This window comes from Aegilops tauschii, chromosome 6, assembly GCF_002575655.3.
Source record: "Aegilops tauschii subsp. strangulata cultivar AL8/78 chromosome 6, Aet v6.0, whole genome shotgun sequence".
Lineage (NCBI taxonomy): Eukaryota > Viridiplantae > Streptophyta > Magnoliopsida > Poales > Poaceae > Aegilops > Aegilops tauschii.
This window is the reverse complement of record NC_053040.3, coordinates 475,145,053-475,163,499: the sequence shown is the minus strand read 5'-3', so window position 1 is coordinate 475,163,499 and position 18,447 is coordinate 475,145,053. Positions and strand designations below refer to the sequence as shown.

Genomic DNA, 18,447 nt, shown 5'->3' with positions numbered 1-18,447 from the left:
CATGTACCTAAATTAAATCCGTGGTATGTGTGAACTCTAATCATAGTTATACATTTGATTTGTTTAGATGATTCTTTCAAAAACTTCTGTAGCATACCAGCTTTGCTGGATGAAGAGAACCAATGGCAGTAAGGACATTTTTTTTGGTAATCAAGACTCGCTAATAATTTTAGGAGTAAGACCCATGTTTCTGGTACACAAATCTTAACCAGTACAGTTGAAATTCTCTTGAGCATAAAATTTATTTGTATCCAACCAGATCATTTTTGTTGGCCTTTCGTCTTGCATGTGCATCTGAAAATGGACGATGCTCCTTTTTTTCAGGTGCTATCTGCATGTTCAGCTGCAAGCTCATCATCTCTAGAGAAAACTGCTAGTTGTACAAACTAGTTTTTTCTAGTTGCATCCACTTTGTCTCTGTCAGCAAGCCAAGATGTCTCGCTCATTTGATTGAGTGCATGGAGTGATCTGGGGCTATGGACACCTTCTCCCCTGAAGCTTAAAACCTGTAGTTTCTGTTTAGATATTGTAGGGTGCTGGAATGTTTGGAACTTCAGTTTTGTACTCCTTTTTTGCTTTCTCTCTGCACTGCGATAGGCGGAGGCCGGTGAACAGATTTGGAAGTGGCTGTGATGTGGTCTCCTTTTAATGAACTGTTTTGCAAACTCTAGGCGTTGAATCACAGAACTGATACTGTATCTGCTAATGTGATGCTATTTATTTACTTGCTTAGTTCATGGAAGTTTTATCCAGCTTTTGTTCACCATTGGAGAAACCAACACTGGTTGTAACTATTTATGGTCCATTGTAGTCTTCATCTGCTCTGCATCCCACTATAATCTCACAAGAAGTCTTTTCTTCTGTGCAAAGTTAATGACCCAGTCTGTCTTGAGCTCCTGAGCAAGGCAGGTAAATGGGAGGGTCTCGGCCGTAGCAGCAGGGCAGTGAGGAAGACAAACAGCGATTATTCCAGTTGTCCACCTTGCGTACGTTTCACTGCATGATTCTGCAGTCACAAGCAGCAGCTCAGCAGAGTGAATAGTGAAGGATCCTGCTGAGAAACACCATGTCAATCGTGAGCTCAGACCTTGCTGTATTCAGCCCCACCGCCTGTACTTGCAACACTGTCATTCTGTATATATACACTCCCTTGCCTTCTGGTATGCCAAAGGATTTTTCTTCTTCTTCTTCTTCTCCATTCTGTATATATACACTCCATCACAAGAGTGCTCCAACTCCAAGAGAGAAAAAAAATAGTTCAATCGATTTTTTTTGGAGGCAAATTAGTTCAAACGAATAGCACACAAGAACCCCTAGGGGAATCAGGCCCCAAACATAATTAGACCTGCCGAACACAAGTGCCCCCACGGGGGGAATCAGGCCCCAAGCAGAATCACGGGCCTGTCGAACACAAATAATCAGGCCTGCGAGCTTGCACCCAACAACTGGCTAATGAAGCTCAGTCCCTAAAAAAGGGCTAATGAACCACAGCGCTTTGGTTTGGATTAGTACCACCTCGCCAGCCGATCAAGGGAGGTTGGGAAAGAAGGAGTATATAATTAGCACCAGGGCAACGTTACAACATACTTACCTGGACGGGGTCGACGGCTGATCAAAAAGGGTCGTGGCCTAGATCAATGGCTCACATTGCACCTGGTGAGCGCGTTGGCCTACCATCTTCCCAAGTGGGAGAGTGGACGTCGTAATTTGTGGTAGAGGGGTACGCGTTCGCGCGGCCCCTGTCAATCTATAAAATTTAAATTTTGGGATTTACTGCCTTGCATAGCATATAAAACTAAAAATTTGCATCTTGCTGCTCTCGTGTTACATATTTACAAATAGGGTGTGTCTAGGGCATATCTAGATGTGCTCTAGTTAGCACATCTAAGTGAGTGAATCAAGCATAAAGAGAAAAAAGAAAAAAGAGAAAGAAAATATTCACACGAATCTCAATGTAAGATCAATGGCATATGACTTAAATATGCAATACTTATGGCACATCTAGATGTGCTTTAGCAAAACGGTTATAAATAAATAAATTATCATAGTGCAAACATGCTTCCAATCGTGATGACATCTTCAAAACCATCTTATGGGCTATGGTGCTTCCAATCGTGCTAACTTGGTTTTCTCAGGCCCTGCGCTCCACTTCTGCCCATTTTAGTATCAAAATTAATACGTAAAGAGACATGATGTTTATTTGCATCGAATATTTCTTCAGCAAGATAACCAATGAGTTGGAAGTGTGTCCTAAAGGTTTAAACAAGATATGCCACCTTACATTTCTGTCCTGGTGGATCTTATATACCTGTGTTTTGTTGCAATTAGCAAGATCTTCTGTCTCGAGGCCACCTAATTAGTAACCACCTATTACAAAAGCCTCTTCCCCTTGTCAGTGCCGGGCTGGAAGTGAGAACCAACAATAAAAATATATGTTGGGAAGTGTCCAAAATTGCTCTTCAAACCATAACAGGAACTCATTCTTTTTTTCTGAAGAACACACGTGTTGGTTCAGAAGATACTAATTATATTGAGACCATAATAGGATTTATCCTTGAGAAAATGGACCATGTTGTATTTCTTCAGAGTGTTTATTGTGGAGCAGACCCTTAATATAAGGGATGCAAAAATAGAAATGCAGATCATGACTAAAATTGATACATAGCTTGCGGGGGCACGCGAAGTCGGGCCTTCTGCATTAGTCAGAGTTAGTGACCCAGTTTCTCTTAAGCTCCTGAGCAACACAGGTAACTAGTGGCCTTGATGCTCAAATCACCCAACAATATTTTGAGAGTTTGTGGATGGAGTGCCTAGGGGGGCCAAATTCACTGTTTTGACCCTTTTGAAAAGTTCAGCCAGATCTGACCCTGGTTTGTAAAAAAATCAGGAACTGGCCCTTTTTCTACCGCCATTGGCTTCGGCGCCGGTGGGGCGATACAATGATACGTATCCAACGTATTTATAACTTTTTATTGTTTCATTCTATTATATTATCAATATTGAATATTTTATATGCGTTTCTATGCTATTTTATATCATTTTTAGGAACTAACCTATTAACCCAGTGCCTAGTGCCAGTTGCTGTTTTCTGTTTGTTTTTGGATTTCCAGATAATTAGTACCAAACGGAGTCCAAACGCTACGAAACTTTTTGACGATTATTTTCTAGACATAAGAGACCCTAGAAGCTTCGGGAGGAGACCAGACGACGGACAAGGAGACGGCAAGGCAACAGGGCGTGCCCTAGGGGGCGGCGCCCGGTTACCTTGTGGGCCCCACGTGGCTTCGTCTGACCTAATTCCACTTCTATAAGTTCTCAAATACTGGTAAAACCCCAGAGAGCCACCCGAAACACTTTTTCCGCCGCCGCAAGCTTCTGTTCTTCCGTGATCCCATCTGGAGGCTTTTTCCGGTACTCTGCCGGAGGGGGAAATGATCACAGAGGGCTTCTACATCATCCTTGTTGCCTTCCGATGATGCGTGAGTAGTTTACCATAGACCTACGGGTCCATAGCTAGTACCTAGATGGCTTCTTCTCTCTCTTTGATCTTCAATACAATGTTCTCCTCGATCTTCTTGAAGTTCTATTCGATGTAATCTTCTTTTGCGGTGTGTTTATTTATTGGAATCCGATGAATTGTGGGTTTATGATCTGAATACTCATTGAAAGTAATTGAGTCTTTTCTAAACTTTATTATGCATGATTGTTACATCTTTGTATTTCTCTCTGAACTATCCGTTTGGTTTGGCCAACTAGATTAATTTATCTTCAGTGGGAGAGGTGCTATGTGATGGGTTCAATCTTGCGGTGTCCTCACCTCGTGACAGAAGGTGTAGCGAGGCACCATTCAGGATAAAACTACGGGGTTTATTCATATTGATTGGGTTTACTTTGTCTACATCATGTCATCTTGTTTAAACCGTTACTCTATTTGTTATGAACTTAATACCATAGATGCATGCTGGACAGCGGTCGATTGGTGGAGTAATAGTAGTAGATGCAGGCATGAGTCGATTTACTTGTCACAGACGTGATGCCTATATACATAATCATTTCCATGAATATATCATAACTATGCGTTTTCTATCAATTGACCAACAGTAGTTTGTTTACCCATTGTATGCTATGTGTTCGAGAGAGAAGCCTAGTGAAAACTATGGCCACCGGTTCTACCTTTATCATATTATACAAACTAAAAATACCTTGTTGTAATTTATACTTTTTATTTTACTTTTGTTTTTATCTATTATCACTATCAAATTTAATCCTTGCAAGTAACGAGCTCAATGGGATTGACAACCCTCTTGCCCATGTTGGGTGCAAGTATTTTCTCTTTTGTGTGCAGGTGCTGAGGACGGGAATTTGCGTGATTCTCCTATTGGTTCAATAAACCTTGATTTTCACCGGGGGAAGTACTTATCTCTACCGTACTGCATCTTCTCTCCTCTTTGGGGAAAATCCCAACGCAACTCACAAGTAGCAGGAAGAATTTCTGGCGCCGTTAACCGGGAGACGTCATCAAATTCTATCAAGTACCTTCACACAAACTATCATTTACTTGTTCTACTTTTTATTTGTCTAGTTATGTTATCCTTATTTTCATCACACCAAAACAGAAAGGAAAAGTAAAGACATATGGATCCTCATCCACTTGCCAATCTTTCAAAACTTGCTGCATGTTGTAAACCGGTAGCTAAAAATGAAGAAGTGATAAAAAATGCTATTGGGATACATTTATTGAATGAAAAGCATGATTGCAATTGCGTTAGTGAAAATTCTATGAATGACAATTGTGCTAATGATCATGATTGGGGTGATAATTATGATGTTTCTTGTGATCTTGTGAATTATGAGCCTCATAATGAACTTATTGATGATAAAAATTGCAATACTATTAAAAGTGGGTTTGGAAGAGCGTCAACTTTAGGTAATAATGATCCCGCTACTTTGAAGAATTATCAATCTTGTCATTTTTTTTTATAAAAGTGGGTTTGGAGAGGTCATGACTTTAGTTGATGTTAATCCCACTTTCTTGGAAGATTATAAAACTTTTATGCATGTGGATCATGAAGAGAAAATATTATATGAAATCTATATTGTTGAATTTGATTATGATCCTACATGTAATTATTTCGAGAGAGGAAAATATGGTTGTAGAAATTTTCATGTTACTAAATTACCTCCTGTTATGTTGAGATTGTCAATGTTTTATTCTTCTCTCTTGCATATGCTAGATATTTCTTATTTTGATAATTTGTTTGCTTATAAAATGCCTATGCATAGGAAGTATGTTAGACTTAAATGTGCTTGTCACATTTTTTTATGCTCTCTTTGTGCTTCAATTCTTGTCTTTGATGTGAGCATCATTGAAATCTCAAAGCCTGTCTTAATGGCTATAAAGGAAGAGCTTGTTGGGAGACAACCCAATAGTTATCATTTATATATTTTTGGTTCGTTGACAAATTATTGCTACTATTATGATTTTGTTTTTATGTTTTAATTAGTGTTTGTTCCAAGTAATGCCTTTGGGATGATTTCGATAATAGTTGACTTGATTCTGTCAAAAAACAGAAACTTTTGCTCTCATTATGGGAGTTTTTCAAAATCACTGGAATGTGATTTTGATCTGAATTTTTTACACTGAATTTATATACAAATTGCCCATGTTTTCCTGATTTTCAGAATTTTTAGAGTTCCAGAAGTATGGGTTTTGTTCAGATCATTACAGGTTGTTCTGTTTTAGACAGATTCTGTTTTCTATTGCATGGTTCACTTGTTTTGATGATGCTATGGATTATATCGGGGGGTACAAGTCATGGAGAAGTTAGAATACAGTAGGTATTATGCAAGATTAAAATATTAATGGGTTCATAATTGTACCTGTCGGTGTCAAAGCCGGCAGACCTCGGGGTAGGGGGTCCCGAGCTGTGGATCAAGGATCGATGGGGAACAAGGGACGACGAACATAGTGTTTACCCAGCTTCGGGCCCTCTCGAAGAGGTAATACCCTATGTCCTGCTTGATTGTATTGGATGTATGATATGGTTTGATCTTCCTCGAGATCCATATGAGCTAAACCGTAACGCGATGAGGTGATGAATGTAGCTCTAGCCCAAAGACTAACAACCCACGGTTTATATAGACACCGGTAGGGTTAGGGTTACTGAAGATAGATTACAATAAGGGTTTACAGAGATCTTGCGCCTTCTTGACTTGGAGGGCACACCACGGCTTCATAGACCTCCCATCACTATACGACTCCACTAGTCCGGCCCATGTACATTGGGCCGTCGCCCCGAGGACCCCTTAGTCCATGACTCCCTCAGTAGCCCCCGAACTTGCCTCCAACGCCGGGGATCGTCTCCTGGAATCTTCACATCATCGGCTTGCGAGACGAGTTCTTTTATTCCTTCATTCCGTTTGAAGTTGTGTCAATTTCACCGAACACTATTCAGAACCCGCTCCAATATACTCGGGTCCGGATAGTTTCAAGATTCTGGGATCCGAAGACATCTCGAGATTGAGGTGGGACCATCAGAGTTTAATGACGTTCTTCGGGGCGAGGGCTTCGCACACCTTTGCAGAGAGCGTGCGGCTCAATGCCGTCCTTTCACGCCCCCGTCCTTTCGGTTTCATGATAAGACTATTTATAGATCCAAAGATGTTGAGAATAGTTGCCTCTCCCCCTTCACCAAGAACGACACTGAAAAAAAATTCTCCGACGCCATGGCCGACCTCCCAGGTTCATCCTCGCGCCCTCACGGCCCGCTCCCAGGTGATTGGTCGAGCTGTTCAGTTTCTCACCTCCAATTGAGTCGCTTGCAGACGCAGTGCTTTATCCCTCCGGCTGATTTGGTCCCAGTCCGCACCAGTCTCATCTCCGTTGATGGCTGCGCCCTTGCCGAGAACTCCGCCACCCCAAGCAAGGAGAAGAGGGTATGTCTCGTGCCCTTCCTCTTAAGAGGTTTGAGTTTTCCTATTCAGCCCTTTCTTCGGGGTCTGTTGGAGTTCTACGGGATCCAGCTCCATAACCTCACCCTAGGGTCCATATTGCACATTTCTGGCTTCGTAGCCTTGTGCGAGATATTTCTGAGTTGCGAGCCCCACTTTGACTTGTGGAGGAAGTATTTCTGTCTTGTCCCTCACCTCCGGGAGGGATCCATATTTGAGGTAGGTGGCGCCAAAGTATGGAGAATAGCTAGGACAGGGTACCCAGTCGGGACCCCACAAAAAGATCCCGAAGGATGGACTTCAGAGTGGTTTTATATTGAAGACGTTTCCCTCACCGATCCAATTCGGCGGGGGTTACCCGAATACTCAAATGACCCGCCTATAAAGCGGTACAACTAGCGACCGAGAGGCCCTTCCCAATAGGACAACGAAGAGGTGCGTGCGCTGTCGGCTAAGATCAGGCTGCTAGCTAGCAGCAAGCTGACCATAGTCGAAGTAATGGCCATTGCCATTACCCGATGCGTGCAAACCGTCCAACAACGGGGTCACCCTTTATGGTGCTATAACGGGACCAATGACATGACCTGTTACCAACGACAAGGGCCAGACAACAAGGCGGCCCTGGCTAAAATACTGGCCAAACTCTTCAAAGGAGAAGAAGCAGAGTTCGCTCGCATAAATATTCGAGAAGGATGCTCCGGATACAATCCGGCGGACTGGGTAAGCCATAATCCATTATTTTGAGCCCACAGATTACACCTGAATTCTTACTGTCCATAACTGAACAGGGATGGAGGCGTCAGGTTGCGTCCATTAGTTGTCCTCCTCCTTAACCAGAGGATCACTCTCGTGATGAAGATCCGGGGTATCATGAGGACCCAGAGACTTCGATCGAATTTGAATACGGGGTGTTCTATCAGGAGGGCCTTGACGGTGTCAAGGTGGCGGTAATAGCCGATCACCCCGGGGTTCTTCCCGCTTCCACAGTAAGTGAAAAGAAGACCCTCTCCCGAACAGGGCACTCGTCTCGCGCTGCCTCCTACATGCAGACTTCTGCTCCCAAGGGTTGCCGTACTACGCGTAGGACTGTCTCGGGAGGAGCGCGAACCGCGCCAGCTCTGGCCCTTGATGGGATATCAAAGCGGAAAGCCCCTGCCGAAGCGGAGGCACCTGCCCCCTCGGCCCAGAGGTAACATATTTCAGAATTGCAGCGAGGGTTGCCGTTGGTGTTGGGAACCGTTGCATGGAAAACAAAAAATTTCTACGCACACGCAATGATCTATCCATGGAGATACATAGCAACGAGGGGGAGAGTGTGTCTACGTACCCTCGTAGACTGTAAGCGGAAGCGTTTCACAACGCGGTTGATGTAGTCGAACTTTCTTCGCGCTCCACCGATCGAGTACCGAACGTACGACACCTCCGAGTTCTGCACACGTTCAGCTCGGCGACGTCCCTCGGCTTCTTGATCCAGCAAGGTGTCGAGGTAGTAGATGAGTTCCGTCAGCACGACGGTGTGGTGACGATGATGGTGAAGTGATCCACGCAGGGATTCGCCTAAGCCCCGCGAGAATATGACCGGGGGTGTAAACTGTGGAGGGGGGCACCGCACATGGCTAACATTTGATGTTGTGTGTCCTAGGCGCCCCTCCCGACATATATATAGGTGGGAGGGGAGGAGAGGCAGCCAGGAGGCACTCCAAGTAGGATCCGAATCCTACTTTGGGTTTCCCCAAGTGGAGCCCCCTTTCCTTTTTTTTCACTGGAGAAGAAAGGAAGGGGGAAGAAGAGAAGGAAGGGGGGCCGAACCCCCTCTTCTCCTTCTCCTATTCGGCCACCTGCCATAGGGGGGGGGGCGCCACCCCTTGTGGGCTGGTGTGCTCCCCTCTCATGGCCCATATGGCCCATATATTCCCCCCGGGGGTTCCGGTAACCCCTCTGATAAATACCCGATACACTCCGGAACACTTCCGGTGTCCGAATACTATCATCCTATATATAAATCTTTACCTCTCGACCATTTCGAGACTCCTCGTCATCTCCGTGATCTCATCCAGGACTCCGGACAACATTCAGTCACCAAATCACATAACTCATATAATACAATATCGTCATCGGACGTTAAGCGTGCAGACCCTACGGGTTCGAGAACTATGTAGACATGACCGAGACACCTCTCCGGTCAATAACCAATAGCGGAACCTGGATGCTCATATTGGCTCCTACATATTGTACGAAGATCCTTATCGGTCGAACCGTTATGACAACATACGTTATTCCCTTTGTCCATCGGTATGTTACTTGCCCGAGATTCGATCGTCGGTATCATCATACCTAGTTCAATCTCGTTACCAGTAAGTCTCTTTACTCGTTCCGTAATACATCATCCTACAACTAACTGATTAGTCACTTTGCTTGCAAGGCTTCTTATGATGTGTATTACCGAGAGGGCCCAGAGATACCTCTCCGAAACTAGGAGTGACAAAACCTAATCTTGATCTATGCCAACTCAACAAACACCTTCAGAGATACCCGTCGAGCATCTTTATAATCACCCAGTTACGTTGTGACGTTTGATAGCACAGGTATCCGGGAGTTGCATAATCTCATAGTCGAAGGAATATGTATTTGACGTGAAGAAAGCGATAGCAATAAAACTGAACGATCGATACGTTTAGGGTATTTTGGAAATATCTATGTCTCCCTCCTTGACTTGATCACGGATGGAGTTGAAGTGTCTCTTGATGTGTTTGGTTCTTTTGTGAAATTTGGATTCCTTCGCTAAGGCAATTGCTCCAGTATTGTTACAAAAGATTTTCATTGGACCCGATGCACTAGGTATTACACCTAGATCGGATATGAACTCCTTCATCCAGACTCCTTCATTTGTTGCTTCCGAAGCAGCTACTCCGCTTCACACGTAGATCCCGCCATGACGCTCTGATTGGAACTGCACCAACTGACAGCTCCACCATTTAATATAAATACGTATCCGGTTTGTGACTTTGAGTAATCCAGATCAGTGTCAAAGCTAGCATCGACGTAACCATAACGACGAGCTCTTTGTCACCTCCATAAACGAGAAACATATCCTTGGTCCTTTTCAGGTACATCAGGATGTTCTTGACCGATGTCCAGTGATCCACACCTGGATTACTTTGGTACCTCCCTGCCAGACTTATGGCAAGGCACACATCAGGTCTGGTACACAGCATATCATACATGATAGAACCTATGGCTGAGGCATAGGGAGTGACTTTCATTTTTTCTCTATCTTCTGCAGTGGTCGGGCATTGAGTCCGAATCAACTTCACACCTTGTAACACAGGCAAGAACCCTTTCTTTGACTGATCCATTTTGAACTTCTTCAAAACTTTATCAAGGTATGTGCTTTGTGAAAGTCCAATTAAGCGTCTTGATCTATCTCTATAGATCTTGATGCCCAATATATAAGCAGCTTCACCAAGGTCTTTCATTGAAAAACTCTTATTCAAGTATCCTTTTATGCTATCCAGAAATTCTACATCATTTCCAATCAACAATATGTCATCCACATATAATATTAGAAATGCTATAGAGCTCCCACTCACTTTCTTGTAAATACATGCTTCACCATAAGTCTGTATAAAACCATATGCTTTGATCACCTCATCAAAGCGTATATTCCAACTCCGAGATGCTTGCACCAGTCCATAGATGGATCGCTGGAGCTTGCACACTCTGTTAGCACCTATAGGATCGACAAAACCTTCTGGTTGCATCATATACAACTCTTCTTTAAGAAATCCATTAAGGAATGCAATTTTGACATCCATTTGCCAGATTTCATAATCATAAAATGCGGCAATTGCTAACATGATTCGGACAGACTTAAGCATCGCTAAGGGTGAGAAAGTCTCATCATAGTCAACTCCTTGAACTTGTCGAAAACCCTTTGCGAAAAGTCGAGCTTTATAGACAGTAACATTACCATCAGCGTCAGTCTTCTTCTTGAAGATCCATTCATTCTCTATGGCTGGCCAATCATCGGGCAAGTCCACCAAAGTCCACACTTTGTTCTCATACATGGATCCTATCTCAGGTTTCATGGCCTCAAGCCATTTATCGGAATCTGGGCTCATCATCGCTTCTTCATAGTTCGTAGGTTCGCCATGGTCTAGTAACATGACTTCCAGAACAGGATTACCGTATCACTCTGGTGCGGATCGTGCTCTGTTTGACCTACGAGGTTCGGTAGTAACTTGATCTGAAGTTTCATGATCATCATCATTAGCTTCCTCTCTAGTTGGTGCAGGCATCACGGGAATGGTTTTCTGTTTTGAGCTACTTTCCAATTCGAGAGAAGGTACAATTACCTCATCAAGTTCCACTTTCCTCCCACTCACTTCTTTCGAGAAAACTCCTTCTCTAGAAAGGTTCCATTCTTTGCAACAAAGATTTCGCCTTCGGATCTGTGGTAGAAGGTGTACCCAGTTGTTTCCTTAGGGTATCCTATGAAGCCCCACTTCTCTGATTTGGGTTCGAGCTTACCAGGCTTAACATAAGTGTCGCAACCCCAAACTTTAAGAAATGATAGCTTAGGTTTCTTGCCAAACCACAGTTCATACGGTGTCGTCTCAACGGATTTAGACGGTGCCCTATTTAACGTGAATGCAGCTCTCTAATGCATAACCCCAAAACGATAGTGGTAAATCGGTAAGAGACATCATAGATCGCACCATATCTAATAAAGTACGGTTACGATGTTCTGACACACCATTACGCTGTGGTGTTCCAGGTGGCGTGAGTTGTGAAACTATTCCACATTGTTTTAAATGAAGGCCAAACTCGTATCAGATATTCACCTCCATGATCAGATCGTAGAAACTTTATTTTCTTGTTACGATGATTCTCCACTTCACTCTGAAATTCTTTGAACTTTTCAAATGTTTCAGACTTGTGTTTCATTAAGTAGATATACCCATATCTGCTCAAATCGTTTGTGAAGGTCAGAAAATAACGATACCCGCCGCGTGCCTCAATACTCATCGGACTGCATACATCGGTATGTATTATTTCCAATAAGTCATTGGCTCGCTCCATTGTTTCGGAGAACGGAGTTTTAGTCATCTCGCCCATGAGGCATGGTTCGCAAGTATCAAATGATTCATAATCAAGTGATTCCAAAAGTCCATCTGCATGGAGTTTCTTCATGCGCTTTACACCAATATGACCTAAACGACAGTGCCACAAATATGTTGCAATATCATTATCAACTTTGCATCTTTTGGCATCAATATTATGAATATGTGTATCACCACAATCGAGATTCAACAGAAATAGACCACTCTTCAAGGGTGCATGACCATAAAAGATATTTCTCATATAAATAGAACAACCATTATTCTCTGATTTAAATGAATAACCGTCTCACACTAAACAAGATCCAGATATAATGTTGATGCTCAACGCTGGCACCAAATAACAATTATTACGCTCTAAAACTAATCCCGAAGGTAGATGTAGAGGTAGCGTGCCGACGGCGATCACATCGACCTTGGAACCATTCCCGACGCGCATCGTCACCTCGTCCTTAGCCAATCTTCGTTTAATCCGTAGTCCCTGTTTCGAGTTACAAATATGAGCAACCGAACGAGTATCAAATACCCAGGCGCTAGTACGAGCATTAGTAAGGTACACATCAATAACATGTATATCAAATATACCTTTGTTCACTTTGCCATCCTTCTTATCCACCAAATACTTGGGGCAGTTCCGCTTCCAGTGACCAGCCCCTTTGTAGTAGAAGCACTCAATTTCAGGCTTGGGTCCAGTTTTGGGCTTCTTCCCGGGAGTGGCAACTTGCTTGCCATTCTTCTTGAAGTTCCCTTTCTTTCCCTTGCCTTTTTTCTTGAAACTAGTGGTCTTGTTAACCATCAACACTTGATGCTCCTTCTTGATTACTACCTCCACGACTTTGAGCATTGCGAAGAGCTCGTAAATTGTCTTCTCCATGCCTTGCATATTATAGTTCATCACGAAGCCTTTGTAGCTTGGTGGCAGTGATTGGAGAACTCTGTCAATAACAGTATCATCTGGAAGATTAATTGCCAGCTGAGTCAAGTGACTATGATACCCAGACATTTTGAGTATGTGTTCACCGACAGAACCGTTCTCCTCCATCTTGCAGCTATAGAACTTGTTGGAGACTTCATATCTCTCAACTCGGGCATTTGCTTGAATATTAACTTCAACTCTTGGAACATCTCATATGCTCCATGACATTCCAAACGTCTTTGAAGTCCCGATTCTAAGCCGTAAAGCATGTCACACTGACTATCGAGTAGTCATCAGATCGAGCTTGCCAGACGATCAAAACATCTGAAAGAACATGCGGTGCCCCCATGTTTGGTTTTGGTAATTGATGACAATCTCTATGGACTAATGGTTGCCTTGAGGTATATTTGAAGGATTTGTCCATAGGCATTTATTGAAGTCCATGTGTTGGTTTCAAGGAGTTTATGTGGTGACCAAGGTGTTATTAAGGAATTATCCAAAGATTGGTCATGTGAGAGTTGAGCTTATTGCAAGCATGTCTTGAAGAAGAAGATTGTGTGATCATTCATGTTTACCTTCAAGACATCATCCAAATGAAGAGAGTTGGAAAGAGTCAAGGTTGATCAAGACTAAGTCAAGAGTGAATCAAGTTGATCAACACACAAAGCGCACAAGATGTACCGAGGGATCAAGCGATCCCATGGTATGGTAAGCATTGTCAATTACGCTTTGTGTACTAACCCATGGCCTTCGTGAGAGTTCTTTGTGGGGTTAGGTTGCGGTGTGCAAGTTCAAGTGAAGCGGGCAAGTTCAAGTAAAGCATCACGAAGAGATCAAATGCTTGAAGCCATTGTGGTGACAATGGACTTGTGAAGATGTGCGGAAGGGTGGCTCACCCATAGTGGAGTATGGGGAGCAATCAACTAGTCTTCATCGAGCCAACGCAATCAAGAAAGGTGGTCCATCTTGAGGGAGTCAAGATCGTCATCATCTAGCTCAAGTGGACCATGTGCAAGGCAAAGGTTTGCTCTTGATAGGTTTTCTATTTTACCGGTCTCGTGATGGTAGTTGGGAGACCGGGTTATAGGATCGATTGCCGTACTATGAAGGGGGGCTCTCGATGAGTAGCTTGACATATCATTCATAGAGATCTCAAACCATTGCATCCTTGCATCATCTTTATTGGTTCTTGTTTGCTTCTCTTTGTGAGTTTTGGAGCTTTTGGTCATCTTGTTGACAAGCTCGAGTTCATCAAAAACGGAGTTCACTTGCATCTTCTATGATGTTTTCGATGTTGGAGGTTATGTCCGTTCTTCTCTGTTGGAGGTTTCACTCCTCCATTTGATGCTACTCATCATCTTGTTTCCAACAAGCTTGAGTTTGCTCAATTCGGAGCTCATATGCAGAAGTTATGGCAGTTTTGGTTTCCCGTGGAGTATACTTGTTTTCGTGGAAGTGGCTTTAGGATGGCGCCAGCGGTAGTACCGCGGTACCCAGCGGTAGTACCGCTTAGGAGTCACAGGCAGCAGTACCGCTCCGCAGCGGTAGTACCGCCGGTGGGTCCTCAGCAGTAGTACCGCTGCGGTACCAGGCCCCTACCGCGTCGACTCGAGGGGTCATTTTTCGTGTCGGATTGTGCGGTACTTCGCAGCGGCAGTAGAGCGGCAGTGCCGCTCATCAGCGGTAGTACCGCCCTACCACCGTGGCAGTACCGCTCGAGTCCGTATCTCTCCTGCCCTCCTAACTCCATGGTAGTACCGCCAGGGGAAGCGGTAGTATCGCTGTTATCAGCGGTAGTACCGCCCTCTGCGGGGCTGTTTTGGGGGTAACGGTTGGATTGTTCCCCCCACTATATAAGGGGGTCTTCTTCCCCATTGAACCTTATCCTTTGAGCTCGTGTTCTTCCCCCATTGTTGACCTTCTTCGAGCTTGCTAACTCTCAATCCCTCCATGGATTCTTGCTAGTTTTTGAGGGAAAAGAGGGGGGAGATCTAGATCCACATTTCCACCAATCACTTTCTCCTCTTTGTGAGGGGAACCCCTTGGATCTAGATCTTGGAGTTCTTGGTGTTCTCCTTCTTGTTCTTCCTCTCATTTTCCTCCCTAGCATTAGTTGCTTCGGTGGGATTTGAGAGAGAAGGACTTGGGCACTTCGTGTGCCCTTGCCATTGCATTTAGTGCATCGGTTTGAGTTCTCCACGTGATACGTGGAAGTTACAAGTTGAGAAGCTTATTACTCTTGGGTGCTTGGTACCCTTGAGCTTGTTCCTCTTGGGTGCTTGGTACCCTTGAGCTTGTTCCTCTTGGGTGCTTGGGCGCCCTAGACGGTTGGTGGTGTTCGGAGCTCAACCATTGTGGTGTAAAGCTCCGGGCAAGCGTCGGGGTCTCCAATTAGGTTGTGGAGATCGCCCCGAGCAATTTGACGGGTACCGGTGACCACGCCCAAGGGTTGCCAAAGTGTACGGGTTCGGTGACCGCCCCCAAGGGTTGCCATTTGTACGGGTTCGGTGACCGCCCTCAAGGGTCCCTTAGTGGAATCACGGCATCTTGCATTGTGCAAGGGCGTGAGGAGATTACGGTGGCCCTAGTGGCTTCTTGGGGAGCATTGTGCCTCCACACCGCTCCAAACAGAGATTAGCATCCGCAAGGGTGTGAACTTCGGGATACATCGTCGTCTCCGCATGCCTCGGTTATCTCTTACCCGAGCCCTTTACTTATGCACTTTACTTTGTGATAGCCATATTGTTTCTTGTCATATATCTTGCTATCACTTAGTTGTTTATCTTGCTTAGCATAAGTTGTTGGTGCACATAGGTGATCCTAGTTGTTGTAGGTTTTGTGCTTGTCAAATTAACCGCTAGGTTTATTCCCCATTTGTTCAAGCCTAAACCGTAATTATTTTAAAGCGCCTATTCACCCCCCTCTAGGCGACATCCACAATCTTTCAACATCAACATCTGCTCCTCCAGCAGGCCTTTCACCTAGCGGTGCATCAAGGACATAATTCTTCTGTGCAGCAATGAGGATAATCCTCAAGTTACGGACCCAGTCCGTGTAGTTGCTACCATCATCTTTCAACTTCGCTTTCTCTAGGAACGCATTAAAATTCAGGGGAACGGTAGCACGGGCCATTGATCTACAACATAGATATGCAAATACTATCAGGACTAAGTTCATGATAAATTAAGTTTAATTAATCAAATTACTTAAGAACTCCCACTTAGATAGACATCATCAACTAAACCATGTCCAATAATCACGTGAGATGGAGTAGTCATCAATGGTGTACATCACTATGTTGATGATATCTACTATATGATTCACGTTCGACCTTTCGGTCTCCAGTGTTCCGAGGCCATGTCTGTACATGCTAGGCTCGTCAAGTTTAACCCGAGTATTCCACATGTGCAAAACTGTCTTGCACCCATTGTATGTGAACGTAGAGTCTATCACACCCGATCATCACGTGGTGTCTCAACACGACGAACTGTCGCAATGGTGCATACTCAGGGAGAACACTTATACCTTGAAATTTTAGTTAAGGGATCATCTTATAAAGCTACCGGCGTACTAAGCAAAATAAGATGCATAAAAGATAAACATCACACGCAATCAAAATGTGTGACATGATATGGCCATTATCATATTGTGCTTTTGATCTCCATCTCCAAAGCATCGTCATGATCTCCATCGTCACCGGCTCGACACCTTGATCTCCATTGTTGCGTCGTGGTCGTCTCGCCAACTATTGCTTCTACAACTATCACTAACACATAGTGATAAAGTAAAACAATTACATGGCGTTTGCATTTCATACAATAAAGAGACAACCATAAGGCTCCTGTCGGTTTCCGATAACTTTTACAAAACATGATCATCTCATACAATAACGTATATCACATCATGTCTTGACCATATCAAATCACAACATGCCCTGCAAAAACAAGTTAGACGTCCTCTACTTTGTTGTTGCAAGTTTTACGTGGCTGCTACGGGCTTCTAGCAAGAACCATTCTTACCTACCCATCAAAACCACAACGGTGTTTCGTCAAGTTTGTTGTTTTAACCTTCTTCAAGGAACGGCCGCAGTCAAATTCGATTCAACTAAAGTAGGAGAAACAGACACCCGCCAGCCACCTTTATGCAAAACTAGTTGCATGTCTGTCGGTGGAACCAGTCTCATGTACGTGGACATGTAAGGTTGGTCCGGGCCGCTTCATCCCACAATACCGCCGAATCAAAATAAAACGTTGGTGGTAAGCAGTATGACTATCACCGCCCACAACTCTTTGTGTTCTACTCGTGCATATCATCTACGCATAGACCTGGCTCTGATACCACTGTTGGGAAATGTTGCATGGAAAACAAAAAATTTCTAGTCACACGCAATGATCTATCCATGGAGATACATAGCAATGAGGGGGAGAGTGTGTCTATGTACCCTTGTAGACCGTAAGCGGAAGCGTTTCACAATGCGTTTGATGTAGTCGAACTTTCTTCGCGCTCCACCGATCGAGTACCGAACGTACGACACCTCCGAGTTCTGCACACGTTCAACTTGGTGACGTCCCTCGCCTTCTTGATCCAGCAAGGTGTCGAGGTAGTAGATGAGTTCCGTCAGCATGACGGCGTGGTGACGGTGATGGTGAAGTGATCCACGCAGGGATTCGCCTAAGCCCCGCGAGAATATGACCGGGGGTGTAAACTGTGGAAGGGGGGGGGGGGGGCGCACACGGCTAACAATTGATTTTGTGTGTTCTAGGCGCCCCCTCCCCACATATATATAGGTGGGAGGGGAGGAGAGGCAGCCAGGGGGCGCCCCAAGTAGGATCCGAATCCTAATTGGGGTTTCCCCAAGTGGCGCCCCTTTCCTTTTTTTTCACTTGAGAAGAAAGGAAGGGGGAAGAAGAGAAGGAAGGGGGCCCGAAGCCCCTCTTCTCCTTCTCCTATTCGGCCACCTGCCACAGGGGGCCCCACCCCTTGTGGGCTGGTGTGCTCCCCTCTCTCATGGCCCATATGGCCCATATATCACCCCCGGGGGTTCCGGTAACCCCTCCGGTACTCCGACAAATACCCGATACACTCCGGAACACTTCCGGTGTCCGAATACTATCATCCTATATATCAATCTTTACCTCTCGACCATTTTGAGACTCCTCATCATATCCGTGATCTCATTCGGGACTCCGAACAACATTCGGTCACCAAATCACATAACTCATATAATACAATATCATCATCGAATGTTAAGCGTGCAGACCCTACGGGTTCGAGAACTATGTAGACATGACCGAGACACCTATCCGGTCAATAACCAATAGCGGAACCTGGATGCTCATATTGGCTCCTACATATTCTACGAAGATCTTTATCGGTCGAACCGTTATGACAACATACGTTATTCCCTTTGTCCATCGGTATGTTACTTGCCCGAGATTCGATCGTCGGTATCATCATACC

The 18,447-nt window shown here is 44.5% G+C and overlaps 1 non-coding gene across 1 annotated transcript; it reads left to right on the top strand.

Moving 5' to 3' along the window:
- The first annotated feature begins 1,583 nt into the window (after nucleotides 1–1,583).
- On the top strand, nucleotides 1,584–1,742 carry LOC120967698 (U1 spliceosomal RNA). The gene has a single exon (XR_005761423.2). It is a non-coding gene; the product is annotated as a U1 spliceosomal RNA (small nuclear RNA).
- Nucleotides 1,743–18,447: the final 16,705 nt, after the last annotated feature.